Source organism: Triturus cristatus, chromosome 9 (genome assembly GCF_964204655.1).
Source record: "Triturus cristatus chromosome 9, aTriCri1.1, whole genome shotgun sequence".
In the NCBI taxonomy this organism is placed as follows: Eukaryota; Metazoa; Chordata; class Amphibia; order Caudata; family Salamandridae; genus Triturus; species Triturus cristatus.
Window position 1 is genome coordinate 49,160,850 of NC_140592.1, and position 13,259 is coordinate 49,174,108.

At 47.2% G+C, this 13,259-nt stretch overlaps 1 protein-coding gene across 2 annotated transcripts in view; it reads left to right on the plus strand.

Annotated features, from left to right (window-relative positions):
* The first annotated feature begins 9,129 nt into the window (after positions 1-9,129).
* Positions 9,130-13,259, plus strand: part of SLC26A6 (solute carrier family 26 member 6) — a 209,031-nt gene continuing 204,901 nt past the window's right edge. For both annotated transcript variants that reach the window (XM_085624368.1, XM_085624367.1), the window contains exon 1: positions 9,130-9,629. The gene's annotated coding sequence lies outside the window, so the exon portion shown is untranslated. The remainder of the gene's footprint in view (positions 9,630-13,259) is intronic.

Consider the following 13,259-nt stretch of genomic DNA (forward strand, 5'->3'; position numbering starts at 1 on the left):
GCGTGAGTTATAGTTAGCAGAACTAACTATAACGGAGGAATTTCTATGGTTTTGTACGAGTGAAATGGGCAGCTAACTATAACACCCCTGAAACCTATGGTTTTTTCTGTGAATATATATATGTATATATTCCAAAATCCAAGTTGCCCAATGCGAGACGCCACACAAGTAGAAGTTTCTCCTTTCATTTATTGAGGGAGCAGGAGTCAACGTATATATATATATATATATATATATATATATTCCAAATGTACTTTGCCATGCAAATGACGACACCCACACAACGTATGATTCATCCTTTAATTCGAGAGGCAGCAGCGGACTCACAGAGCATCCCACAGCGTAGTGTAGCGCCTCTTGCCTACGCGTTTCGAGAGCTTGTCCCTTCTTCATGGCATGGCGTTAGTGGGAAAGGCGAAAGCGTGCACTTGATTAAGCAGGTGATATGGTTTTTCTTAATCCCGCCTCAGTGGGCGTGTTGTTGCAAGGCACCCTGGTTCGTGTAGTCCTGGGCAATGATGACAGTCCATAGTGGGTGCTGCTTTGCTGAATCCCTTTGTTGTTCTCCCCAGTGGGTCGCTGGCGATCCTCTGTTGCTTCCACTGCTTTAGTGATGCCCCAGTCGAACAGGCACGTTGTTCCGCATATTGTGTTGACTCGCAACACTCGGATCCGCAAGAGCAGCGGGGTTGTCCTCGTGACCCTGGCTGGCCACCACATATTCCAAATGTACTTTGCCATGCAAATGACGACACCCACACAACGTATGATTCATCCTTTAATTCGAGAGGCAGCAGCGGACTCACAGAGCATCCCACAGCGTAGTGTAGCGCCTCTTGCCTACGCGTTTCGAGAGCTTGTCCCTTCTTCATGGCATGGCGTTAGTGGGAAAGGCGAAAGCGTGCACTTGATTAAGCAGGTGATATGGTTTTTCTTAATCCCGCCTCAGTGGGCGTGTTGTTGCAAGGCACCCTGGTTCGTGTAGTCCTGGGCAATGATGACAGTCCATAGTGGGTGCTGCTTTGCTGAATCCCTTTGTTGTTCTCCCCAGTGGGTCGCTGGCGATCCTCTGTTGCTTCCACTGCTTTAGTGATGCCCCAGTCGAACAGGCACGTTGTTCCGCATATTGTGTTGACTCGCAACACTCGGATCCGCACCTGCTTAATCAAGTGCACGCTTTCGCCTTTCCCACTAACGCCATGCCATGAAGAAGGGACAAGCTCTCGAAACGCGTAGGCAAGAGGCGCTACACTACGCTGTGGGATGCTCTGTGAGTCCGCTGCTGCCTCTCGAATTAAAGGATGAATCATACGTTGTGTGGGTGTCGTCATTTGCATGGCAAAGTACATTTGGAATATATATATATATATATATATATATATATATATATATATTTTACAGTGTGGTGCTAGCTGCTCTGTAGTTATAGTCAGGATTCCATGATATAGGAATTCCTCACATTTTTGATTTGCAATTACTTTGCTACCTTTTGGTGAATCTCCACAAACCTTTGCAGACCTATTCCATCTTCTACATTGGATGATGATGCAAGATTTTGTGGTGATTAGTTAAGGAGGTGCAAAGACAAAAGGGGGACCCCAAAACAAATTTGTTCACCAGTGCATTTTCCATAAACTTTTCAGGCAGACGTAGTGGGAAAAAGGCTGAAAGAATTTTCATGAAATTCGGGAGTTATATAGATTATGGTGTGGAATAAGAACTCTTTGTTTATGATGTATATTGGTTCAGTAGTTTTTAAGTAGTAAGAGACAAATCCTTTATGATATAGCAATGAAAAAACACAATATTACTGGTTAATGAATCCCTTGCACAAAAAAGGCAGCCATATTGTTTAGACCACAGTTTGTCTTTGTTCTAGATTTGAACGTGAAATATAGCTTATTACTGGTTTGGTAATCCACAGGAGGAAATTAGGCACTTTATTAAAGTCGGTTTAGGGAGGGAAAAGTATTTACATATTTTCAAAAACGTTTACAGAGTACCCAGGTACTTCCTCAAAACTTTGTAGTAAGTACTGTGGTACCTATTGAAACAAAAAGAAATTAACATGTGACAAAAGACACTGTACAATACACATCTCCACTCTACAACACACCACTTCACTCTATGAAAAGCCACCCCAACCTTCGAAACAGCACTCCACTGTATGTCACTGAATGGCACTCCACTCTACAACACACTACTCCACTCTACAGCGTGCCACTCCACTCTACGACATGCAACTACACTCTACCCCCCTCGACTCCAAGACATGCCACTCCACTCTACACTTTGAATTGTCACTCCACAGAACCTATTGAAATCTAAAAAAATAATTTATTTAGAACAAAAGGCACTCTATTTCTCCCCCACACCCCTCTACGACACATCACTCCACTCTATGACATGCCAGTCCACTCTACACCCTTTCATTCTAAGACACCCCACGACAACTCTTTGACATGCCACTGTACTGTACTCTGACACGCCACTGCACTCTATGCCACTTCACTCTAGTCTATGACACGCCACCATACTCTATGTCACTCCACTCTACGACACTCCACTCTATGCCTTTGCACTGTACGCCACTGCACTCTATGGCACTCCACTCTACGGTATTCCACTCTACTTTCTTTATGTTTTATATGTGGACATACATGTTCAAATTTACCCGAGATTGGTCCCCAACAGCATGTTAAAGTAAAATCGGATACAGTGTTGGGATAAAAATACAATCTCAGAATATGGGTGTCCTGCGGTGTAAGGCCAGGTTAAGTATGAAATCAGATTTGAGTATTGAGAAGGACACATACAGGTGGCCAGATGAAATGTGGAACATGTATGCAGCTGGCTAGTGAACACATGTATTTATGTACACTTTTATATAGCATACCTTGATCGAGAGGGATCAGTGCACTTTAGATCCAACAAAGAGTTCGAGAGAATCTCTCTTACAAAGAACTTAACAGTATATCATAGTCTAGAAACTGGAGGATTATCAAAGATCTACATAAAATGTACAACCTAGTAAACAAAGGAACATCAATAGTGAAGCAAAGAGCAGAGAATACAGAGAAGATGTATTTGGGAGACTGGTAGAGGAAGCAAGCATTTCAAGGGGTGTGTAAAAACTAAACATAAGATTAGGGTCATTGCTGTACACCGGAGCCCACATGTGCTATGATTTTGTGTTGAGGTTCCGTCACTTTTATGGCGCAGCCCAGGCATAAAGTCATTTTTGACATTTACTAAGACACACTAAGCCACTTTGCGTAGTTTAGTAACTACAAAGTAATGTAACACAGAGCATAGCGCTGCCTTGCTTTACTTTGCGTCGGTTAGGCGTTAATTAGGTGGAGCAAAGGCGTTCCCATTCATCCACCCATGTATTCTGATGAAAACCCAGATTTGCAAAGTCATGTAATCCTGGGCTTGCACCAAAATGGTGTGCCTACCCTACAGAAGCTTAATGAAGAGAAATACCTTTATTTCTGCTCCTGGCTTCCTCTTTCCATGCCTACTGAATTCTGCAACACGCATGGAAGGAGGCACATGCCTCTTTGGATTGTTTTAGTGCAGGAAGGTGTTCGTGCCTGCACACATTCCTGCCTGCAACGCACTATTGTACAAGGGGGCCTGCGTTGGCGCTAGGCAGCACACAGTGCATGAACGCTAGGAAAGAGCAACAATGCTCCATATCTTTGTAAAGAAGGAGTATTTCAGCTACCTTTCTTTCATGTAATGCAGAGGGGCAGGCTCCCTCGCTGCTCTGCAGTGCATGAAGTATTAATAAATATGCCGCCCCATGTTCAGGAGTGACCAGAAGAACTGATTTACTATGTATTGTCAAGTTCGGTTTTGCTTGGTCATTGTTCTAACTAAGTCAGTTTAGGTGAAGTGGATATAAATGTTAATTTATTTAGACTTTTAAAAAAATATGTATAAATGTAATTTAATGGATAAGTAAATAAAAATAACGGTTATTGTATGGAAAATAGTTTGATAATAATTCCACGAATGTTAAAGTCCTGGGTGATTCTATCAGGCAGGAGACAGAGAGGAGCATGTGTATGACAACGAGATCACTATACAATGGCAACAGATCCATTGCACATATATCAACCATCCTCATAACTCCAAAGAAATGTACATATATATGGTGTAGCGAAAAAAGATCCAGTGACCCCTTCAGTACTACCCTACTCAGTCAGTCAGTCAGTCAAAGTTGGCTTTATTTCGATATAAAACGTATCTTTAAAAGCAATACAATACATCATTTTAAAAAACCAATTCATAAGAAAAAGGTTATACAAATTCAAAATACGAATGGCATAAATAAATTACATAAAAATTCCAATTCTAAAACCATAATTAAACAACATACAAAAGCCTTTTTGATCTGATCGACCATGCCCAGTTTAAGAACTTCGCCATACCACAGACGAGTAAAGGGCGTGTGTCGAATTTTAAAATACGGAGGGCCTCACTACATTGTCTTGTGCCTAGCTCTTTACATAGGGGTTTCAGCCACCTGAGGCGAGGAGCTTTATATGCAGGGCATTCAAATAAAAGGTGAGGAACCGACTCAATCCTAGTCTCACAAAAAGGGCAAAAAGGAGTAGTCTGTGCTGGTACCTTCCATCCAGCGGTCAACTCACACACGGGCAGCACACCTATCCTAAATTTGAAATATAAAGCCCTATCTCTAGATTTTGAAATGATATCGAGATAAGGCTCAAGTAGTGCCACCTCCTTTACTAGTAGGAATTCAGCAGTACATCTACATACATTGGGATTAGAGTTTCTGGAATCCATTACCCATTTCCAGTACAGTTTTTTCAGGACAAACTTGGATGGTGCGGTCCTGGACTGCCAGGCCTCTCCAAGACCCAACTCGCCCAGCAATTGCTTAACATCCCTCAACCATTCTATTTTGTACCAGCCAGACATTGATAAAACCTCATTTAGCCCCTCCGCATAACTAACAAGCTCCGGGACTCTCCATAAGCGGCCCCAGAGGAGTAACGGGCGCAACCTTGCCTGGTCTTTAATAGGGCGGCAGCCCATGTCAAGGAATAAGAGGAGGGTGGGGGTACTATGAGGGAGGCCCATTAAATCCTTCAAAAACTTGTTTTCTGAACGGGTCAGCTGATCCACATTCTGCGCCCCCCAAAGCTCTGCTCCGTAAAGCGCCGCACTCACCCCTCTTGCCTTGTAGATGTCAAGTACTGGGGCAATCGGTTTGAGGGTGGAGGACCATTGTTCTTTAAGCAGAGCCCCCACCACCCTTTTATGACTTAACAGCATTTTATGGAGATGACAATTCCACCTCATGGTGTCAGAGAGGCGGATTCCTAAATAGTCAAACTCCTTGACCCTTTCTAGGGACACTGAGTTCAGTGAAGGTGGCCTACCCATTTTCTTCGGGGGATTCAAGACCAAATATTTGGTCTTTCCCATATTAATTTCTAATCCCCTCAAGTTACAAAAAGTTTGAAACCTATCAAGGAGGCTCTGCAACCCAACTGGGGTCTTGGAAATCAAGAGGGTGTCGTCAGCAAATAATAGAGTGGGTATTCTCCTGCCCGCTAGGGATGGAGCATCTGAAGGATTTTGTAAGAGATGCTCCACCACTCCATTGATGTACAATGAAAACAGAGTGGGGGCTACTACCCTACTCACATGTTCCCTATCCTCTTACATGTTCCCATCCCTCTTACATGTTCCCATCCCTCTTACATGTTCCACTCATCTTCCGTTACCTCCCCTCTCCCATGTTTCCACCCTACATACATGTTCCCACCCCTCTTACATATTCTCACCCTACTTACATGTTCAAATCCCTCGTACATGTTCCCACCCCTCTTCCGTGGTTCCACTCTACTTACATTTTCCACCCCTCTTCCATGTTCTCACCCCTCGTCCATGTTTCCACCCTACTTGCATGTTTCCACCCCTCTTACATGTTTCCACCCCTCTTACATCTTCCCACCCCTCTTACAAGTTCCCTCCCGGCCTCCCCTCTGACATGTTCTCACCCCTCTTACATGGTTCCACTCTACTTACATTTTCCTCCACTCTTACATGTTCTCACCCCTCTTCCATGTTTCTACCCCTCTTACATCTTCCCACCCCTCTTACATGCAGGCCCGGTTCTAGAAGGTGGGCCGGGTGGGCCAGGCCCACCCAAACTTGAGCCTGGCCCACCCAAACATGAACCTTGGCCCTGGCAGTGACATCAGCAAGGCCAACAGAAAATGGCCACTGCAATTTAAAACGTTCTCCGAACGTTATTTTCCTTCTTTCTTTAGGAGTTGTGTGATTGGGCCTGGGCTCGCTCCCCCAATCACGCATCTGCATCTCCTATTAGAAAGGTGGGCTGTGTCCCCGCCCACTCGTGCAGGTACAATAGGGGCATGGTGAAGGTGACAAATCCTTTCGTTGGCCCTGGATTTGTGTACCCTCCTGCTGCGTGGATATTTCATTCTTTTCACCGCTGGTGAAGAGGAGTTTGTTTATGCGGGTTCATTTTCCTGACCCCTTGGACTGCTTATCAGATGGGGCTGTGACAGAGTTTGTAAGGAGCAGGTAAGAGAATGTGTGGCTATTGTTGCGTTTTTTTCATCTGTGTGCAAGACACATACTTTGTGCCGTGTATATTTTATTTAAATTGTTTGTTTAAATCGTTAGTATCGTTATCATGACTTGTTCTGCAAGGAGGCACGACAACTATTAAAATGTCCAGATAACTCTGGGGATTAATGATCCTGCAGGAGAGCAACCTTTTGTCTGTTTGTAGTTTTTAAATGCAGATAATCTGTAGTTAACGTGGATAGCTCAGTGGGTTACTGCCTTTGTCACAGAGATCCTTTGATTACTTGCAGTTCAGAAGTTACAATCCTAACATAGGACAGTGACCTATGGACTGTCATCAAAGACCTGCATTCAACCTAGAATGCTATAATTAGATTGTTTTAATTTTTATTGCTAGTTTGTTCAAAATTTCCCAGTCTTTCATAATTCTAATGTTGCAATAAAGAGTTTGTTTGGGCAGATATACATTCTAATCAGTAAAGCCAACCCCCAACCACTGGGGTATGCTTTCAATCCTGTGTTTGTGTTTCTCCAAACCTAACCCTCTCAAAACATATTGCCCAGCAGTATGGATGACATGTGATTCCTACACCTGGTAACCCTCATTAGCTTATGTGACAATCCCTATAGGCTAATTTACATACTTGTATGATTCATTGTCTCTGCATAATGTGCGCGTGATGTAAAGTACTGTGACACCCTACACTACGAGTAGCGCTATACAACAAATAAAATGCATACGAGAGAGGGGCTACGGAGAGATGATGGGCACTGTTGCAGGGTGGCAATGAGGGAATCTGAGGGGGACATCACGGAGGGAGGGGCTATGGAGCACTGAGGGGCACTGGTGGAGGGTGGCAATGAGGGAATCTGAGGAGGAGGTCATGGGATGGAGCTACGGAGAGATGAGGGGCACTGGTGGAGGTTGTTTGTGAGGGAGTCTGAGGAGGAGGTCATGGGGGAGGGGCTTTGGAGAGATGAGGGGCACTGGTGGAGGGTGGTAGGGAGGGAGTCTGAGGAGGAAGTCATGAGGGAGGGGCTATGGAGCGATGAGGGGCACTGGTGGAGGGTGGCAGTGAGGAAATGCAAGGAGGAGGTAATGTGGGGTAGGGGCTTTGGAGCGATGAGGGGCACTGGTGGAGGTTGTTTGTGAGGGAGTCTGAGGAGGAGGTCATGGGGGAGGGGCTTTGGAGTGATGAGGGGCACTGGTGGAGGGTGGTAGGGAGGGAGTCTGAGGAGGAGGTCATGGGGAGGAGCTGCGGAGAGATGAGGGGCACTGGTGGAGGGTGGTAGGGAGGGAGTCTGAGGAGGAGGTCATGGGGAGGGGCTATGGAGCGATGAGGGGCACTGGTGGAGGGTGGTAGGGAGGGAGTCTGAGTAGAAGGTCATGGGGAGGAGCTGCGGAGAGATGAGGGGCACTGGTGAAGGGTGGTAGGGAGGGAGTCTGAGGAGGAGGTCATGGGGAGGGACTATGGAGCGGAGAGGGGCACTGGTGGAGGGAGGCAGGGAGGGAGTCTGAGGAGGAGGTCATGAGGGGAAGAGGCTACAGAGAGATGAAGGGCAGTGTTGGAGGATGGCAATGAGGAAATCCGAGGAGGAGGGCATGAGGGGGAGGTGCTTTGGAGCGATGAGGGGCACTGGTTTCAAGGCTTTCGTTTAGTAAGAGGGACTTCCTTAATCTTGAACGCTTTATAATATGCTTAGCATTCAAGTACTTGTGTTGAAGCCTGGCCTGCTGGAATTCGAGGGTTTGCAGTTAGGTCCAAACCTTGGTCTTACTTTTAAATAACTCTCCACATGCTCTGTGTACACACAGAAGCAATCCGTTGTATCATGCTGCCTGTTTGCAAGTACATATGATGTAATCAGGGCTTGCAGGCTACCTCCAGAAGCGACAAATTGGGCCCACAGTGGCCCAAACAAATGCGCCCTTGGCCCACCCAAATAAAAATTCCTGGAGCCGGGCCTGCTTACATGTTCCCTCCCCTCTGACATGTTCTCACCCCTCTTACATTACATGCTCTCTCTTACATGTTCCACCCCTTTTACATGTTCCCACCCTCTTCCCATCACACAATGGTGTAGGCAATCTCGGCTGAAAAATTGAAATTCTTCCCTCTCCCCAAAAGCCCTTTTTTCCGAGATTCTCGTAACCCAACAGATAGTGTTCGGGGCATTACAGCTAGATCGCAGCCGCAGGCGCTCGCACCACCGAGCTACCCCTGCCCCGACAGGGCACGTGGACGCTGTATACAAAGGTTGAGTATGGCGGAGCAGATTTCTACCACTCTGTGGCCTGAGTAAAGCCAGCTTCTTCTCGGCACGAGCCGCAATCCTGCGTCATATCAGTGCGACGCTTCCTGATGCGGAACCAGCGATGCTTTGTGATGGCTCCTTTGGGTCTCTGCTTTCCAACCAGTGTTTTTCCATTAAACAGCAAGTGTTTGGGGTGTACTGTTCCAAACTGACACCTGTTGTGTGGCAGCACGTGCCACCAGGTGACAGAAGAAAAGCACACAAGAGCAGGGGATAACCGGACTTGTTTTGTAACATTTAGAGGGCTTAGAAGTGTCTGGCCACCTTTCAGGCTTGGGTAACTCAGCTCTGTATACTGACAGTACCGCCTGCCTCACGAGGGGGAGGGTTCATTAGAAAAGCGGATCTGTACACAGTCAACTGATCAAATATTTGTGTAGTTCAGGTCCAAAAAAATGAAACCATATCCACAAACAAGGTGTATTTTTGTACCAGCATCAGATTGCAAGAGTTTGAGGGCAGCGTCTCCAAGACTGGTGCAGCTTTGTTCCTGAGGTGAGGCGCCCTGGTTCGCGAGGAGATCGTGTTACACAACTTGACGTGGCCCGGGGATGGGTATAAAGGGTGCTTAGGGGCAGAGGATCACACCAGCGTAGAGGGAAGGCTAGCAGCCAGGATTCCGGTGTTGGAAGTCCCAGCAAGTCACTGGTTGTCCTCCTTAGAAGAACCAAGAGGTGGAACTGGGAGTCGGACAGTGCACGTGGAGTGTGTCTAAGGTGAGTGTAAATTGGGTGGATGTGGGGGGGGACTTGTACTTCAAGTGTCATTTATTTACTCCTTGCAGCTCTCTCCGCGTCTGCGCTCGTGAATGAAGCCGCAAGATATAGACGCTCTACAGGAGAGGTCTTCAAACTTCATTTTTGCTCTGAGCCTCCTAAGAATTTATTTTTTTAATGCGGGCCCACGTCCAAAACTTTATGGCAAGACTTGGGGGGAGTGGGAGTAGTAAGGCTGAGCGCAGTGGGCTGGGAGTATGAGATCATTTCAGGGGTACTTTTCTGTACCTCAAATTTGGTGCTAAACATGGAGTTATGTGCAGGAAGGGAGACCTTCCTGCACATAAACAATCATTCTCCTCAATGCAGGCACCCTTGCACTATGATGCAAGGGTGCCTGCGTTGCCTCTAGGCAGCTCAATTAGCACCAGTGCAGAGGGAAACGCAAGGCTGCACGGTATTCTTGTAAATACGGTGCCCCTCTGTGTTTCAGAAGTGGCGGAGCGCGGCGGTAAGCCAAGGAGGCTAAATCCACGCTCCGCCACTTCCTTGTAAAGATGCCCCTCTGTTCCTTTCAGAACCTAATGAGCCCCTATGGGTTGCCCCCTCTTTGCAGCAACGGTGTCCTCAGTCCTAATGCTAGCAAGGCTCCGTGCATCTTTTGCAGAGTAAGACAGTTGTGATTCCAGTTCAGTGGTCCCTCAACCCCCTGGGATCTATTGCCGCTTTACCTGCTTCACTAATGATAGCTACGGCCTCGAGAAACAGGCAGTCTAATCGGCTCTTTGTTAAAAGCATGGACCCTGATCTTGCGCGTTCCCCTTCTGTCATCTGTCTGAGGCCCAAACTAAACTATCGCCTGTCCTTCAATATTCACCTCCCTTGAGCCATTGGTATGAGGCCAAAAAACACTGGCACAACAAGGGTTGCCCTGGGGCCTGATGCAAGCAAGGAAGGATAGTAAAACAGCCTTAATTGGGGTTTAGTTGTCCCCTCACCCCTCTGGGCCTCAGTGCCACTGCACCTGCAGCACCAATGACACCTACAGTCCTACGAAACGGGCTTCGTCCTCTGCCCACTACACAGAGCTATTACTCCTAGGCCTGATGCTCAAAGTAGTCCCGACCCCTGTCCATCTCACAGTGCGTGAAGATCCCCCAGGACAGAAGTGGTGTCACCATGGTCATTCCTAGGAGACTCGGCCCTTCTGGCTGGCCCCTGACCCACTGGTTCTTCCACAGGGGACTCTCCTCCCCCTCTCACCCCTCAATCTGGACTTCTGCACCCTCCTCTTAGGAGTGGCACTGCCAGACACCAGAACTGATGGAGGTGTGCTTACAGACACTCCCAGTTCTCCTGACACTAGGAGACCCCCCTCTAGACTACTAGTACAGCCTAGGCTCCCCACCTGGTGTTCCCTTAAGGAACCATCCAGGTCCTGAGACTGAGGTTGGGGCACTTCGGGACACATCCCAGTCTCACTCCTTCTCCTTGGAGACAGGATGTGAGGCCCTACAACCCTCCCACTACACCGGGACCTAGCTGGGCTACTCTGAACCTCTCCCACCACTCTGGGCTGGAAGATACCTGAGCAACTCCTCTTAGGGTCACTCCCCAATTCCTCTTCAGACCCTCTGGAATCCACCAAAAGGTCTGCCTCCCAGGTGAGCTCCTTGGGGTCAGAGAACTCACACTCCAACAGGTGTTGACATAGCTCTGGAAAACAGGGACTTACAATATGCTCTCCCACAATTGGATCACACAGCCCCCCACAGGTGTTAACCAAACTATCCTTCACCTCACCATCCAGTGCCTCGCACATGTACTCCACACCACTCTCCTGAGATGAGCAAGACAGCATCTGACTGTCTCTGTCACTCAAGCCACACTCTTCTGGGCAGTCTCCACACTCACACACCAGGATTTCGACCATGGGGGAACCCCTCTCCCTGCACCTCTCATCTAGAGTCAGTCGAGTGTCCCGCCCACCACTAGAACCATGATCCCCTGCGTCAGTTTCCCAATTTACCTCAGGGGCACTGCGCAGCACTGGGGCTACCTCATATCCTTGAACCCCCTGGTGTATGTTAACCCCCTCCTTCAAGTCAGGCGCCACATCTCTGGGTGTATGTACTGCTCCCTCAGCACTAGATAACTCAATTTTGCTGCCACCGTCTGAGCTGGACTCCACCTCCAACCCAGCCAAGCTCACTTCTTGAGCTACACATATTTCTTCTTCTTGGGTTCTGGGCCTCTTGGCCTCAGCCCTCTCGAGCTCCTCTTCAGGCTCTCTCAGCCTCTGCTCACAAACCAGAAGCCCTTCATCTTTTTCTGTTTCTTCCTCACTTTCAGAGAATTCCTCCTCCTCAGACTCATTTGGTAGTGTTAGCATCCAGCGTGGTAGTTCATATTGAAATAGGGCTGTCTCTAGATCCTCCCTGGACCTTCTCTTCACAGGCAGCCCCCTTTCCTTGCAGAACACACGTAGCTCCCTCATTGTATACATGAACATGCGCCAGAAGTCAAGTCCCATCTTGTCAGGACTTCACAGGTGCACCAACTAACCAGAGTCTTAGTATCAAAAATACTTCCAGGAGGACACCAGAGAACAGAAAAGCAGTATGTGGTTGCGTTATGATCTGCACTCACTAGTAGTGTACACCAATCACTCTATATAAATCACAAATGCAAGTCCAAATCCTCCTCGCTGACCACCAATGTTGGAAATGGGGGTCTCTATTTGGCAGAGGTCGATACCTTTGACCAAATGGGGACCCTTGCTTCTTGTCAGGGTAAGGGGCTACACTTCTAAAATAACCCCTGCTCACCGCCTTGGTAGCTTGGCACAAGCAGACAGACTTATCTCAGAGGCAGTGTGTAAAGCATTTGTGAACACATACAGTAATACAGTGAAAATACTACAAATGGACACCACACCAGTTTAGACAAATAAGTAATTAATACTAGACTTAACACAAGACCAAACGACAAAAATCCACAATACTGTAATCAAAAATAGACTTTAAAATGGAAGAAATAACTTAGTTCAATGTAGATGGTAAATGTGACACTTTACTCCCAAAGTACCTTAGATGCGTCACGCAAAACAAGCAAAAGGGTCGCAGGGAAGTTGATGCGCCGTTCCTTACACTCAGGGGAGTGGATGCGTCGGTTCATTACTGCTGCGTAGGGGAGTTGAGGCTCGCTTCCTTACTGTGTGGGGAGTTGATGCGTCATTTCTTACTTCTCATTGTGAGGACCGCAAATGTTTCACAAATCCTGGTGAATGCCTTTTCTGCTTTCATGCGGTGGTGTAGCAAGGCAAGGTGGTACCCGGTGTGGAAAATTTCTTGTCACCCCCGGCTTAACAAAATGACAAAAATATGTGTTTAAAACACCCCCTCAGTGATGAAACCCGGGGCGGCCCACACCCACTGAATCCCCCTTCCTGCGCCACTGCTTTCATGAGCGATCTTGATTTGAAAGTAAATCGTTCTAAGACTTTTAACATGATTAGTGGTCTCAAATGCACCAAAACTAAAGTTCATCTAATCGAAGGGGTTCCAGTTGCCAAAGTGAGCAATTTTAATTCTTTAGGAATCCCCTTCCACTCAAAATACAATTGGGGTT